The following is a 1,971-nucleotide window of genomic DNA, read 5'->3' as shown; positions in this document are numbered from 1 at the left end:
CACACATCTAAAAATAGAAGGTATTAAAACTGACTCAAGAAGAAATAATCTATTTATATACGTTTAATTATCGACGTTGAATCAGTTGTTAAAAGCTTTCTACCATCCAAGAAAAGAGAAAAAATAAATACAAATGAAACACACACAAAAAGTAAACCTGATGATTTTATAGGTACACTCTTTGAAGTCTTCAAGGAAGACATAAATAAAATCTTATGAAAACTTTTTCCCATAAGAGAACAAAATATCTCCTTTAATAATGGGGGGATATTACCAGCCATGAACCATATCTAATGCTAAACATGAGGGATGAGAGGATGCAGCAATTGTCAGAATCCAGAGACAGAGAGAATAACGTGGAGGGAGCTCTCTCTCTTTTGATTGTTCAAGGGTCAATTGAATGCCCACTCTACAACCAAACTGCTCTGTCATAGTTCATACACGGCAGTTCTGTTCAGCTCACAGAACATGGTAAAAGTAAGATCTAGAAGGGTTCACAAGAGATACATTCCACTGCTGAAAAACCTTATTTTGCAAAATTAAATATGCACACACAGACAGATATACTCTTGGAAAATAGAAACTTATGAATGCTTCATTAATTGTGTGTGTGCCTGTGTATATTCTCATGAGTACATAAGAGGATGTTAACATTCAACAGGATCTTCTATAGAAATTCATTTCTCTTTGTTTTACTTTTCATTTTGTTGTGCTGAATTACAAAGATTGAAGCTATTCTAGGGAGTGAGCATATTTCTCCTCATCCTTTCCCTACCATGCAGCTTAGTATGTATTTAAAATATTTCCCCACATCAATTGTGTTTTCGAAGATGGAATTCTCCCCACCCAGTCATTATAAAGAACGAGGAAAAGTTATCTGAGTCTGGAAACCAATGGAATTCCACAGTACATGACACACAGTGAAAAATAGTAGTGTCAGAGTTGATGACAGAAGGGAAAACATCAAGATGACACATTGCTTTTTAGAAATGATTCTGGACTTACTCTGAATATGACAGAAGCCATTGAATGAATCTGATCTGAGGGGTGACCACATCTGACGTATTTAAAAACGACCCCTCTGGGAAATAGAAACTAGACTTGTGAGGCAGCACAAATGTGGAAGCAAGGGAATTAGGTGACGATTATATCAATATTCTAAGAAAGAGATGATAGGTAACTGCTCGAACCAGAGTGTCTGCAGGGGATGTAGTAAATAGTGGTCAGATTTGTTCATGGATAGTAAGCAGTTGGGAATATTAAAACATTTAGTGATGGATATACAGTTGACTCCTAAACAACCCTGGAGTTAGGGGCTGAGACCTCAGTATTTTTAAATCCATGTATAACTTTTGACGACAAACTTTTAACTACAAATAGCGTACTGCTGACCAGAGCCTTACTGATGATAACATAAACAGTTGATAGTTGATTAGCACACATTTTCTATATTATATGTATTATATACTGTATTTTTTTTTTGAGACAGGGTCTTGCTCTGTTGCCCAGGTTGGAGTGCAAATGGAGTGATCACAGCTCACTGCAGCCTCCACCTCCCGGGCTCAAGCCATCCTCCTGCCTCAGCCTCCCAAGTAGCTGGGACTACAAGCCTGACTAAATTTTGTATTTTTGGATTTTTTGTTTGTTTGTTTGTTTTTATAGAGAAGGGGTCTCCCTATGTTGTCCAGGCTAGTCTTGAACTCCTGGGCTCAAGTGAACCTCCTGCATTGGCCGCTTAAAGTGCTGGGATTAGAGGCATGAGCCACTGAGTCTAGCCTTATATACTGTCTTCTGATAACACAGATGCTAGAGGGAAGAAAAAGTTATTAAGAGAATCATAAGAGGTGCTCCATCAGACAGAGGTACAGAGAAGAGTACCCTGGCAGAGCAGGACAAACATTAAGAGAGGATTGCACAGGATAGCTGCAGCAATGTGGAGGTGATCCTCAATGTGCGGGTTCAGGAGCCCAT

This window comes from Mandrillus leucophaeus, unplaced genomic scaffold (genome assembly GCF_000951045.1).
Source record: "Mandrillus leucophaeus isolate KB7577 unplaced genomic scaffold, Mleu.le_1.0 Scaffold31, whole genome shotgun sequence".
Lineage (NCBI taxonomy): Eukaryota > Metazoa > Chordata > Mammalia > Primates > Cercopithecidae > Mandrillus > Mandrillus leucophaeus.
This window is presented reverse-complemented; position numbering follows the sequence as displayed.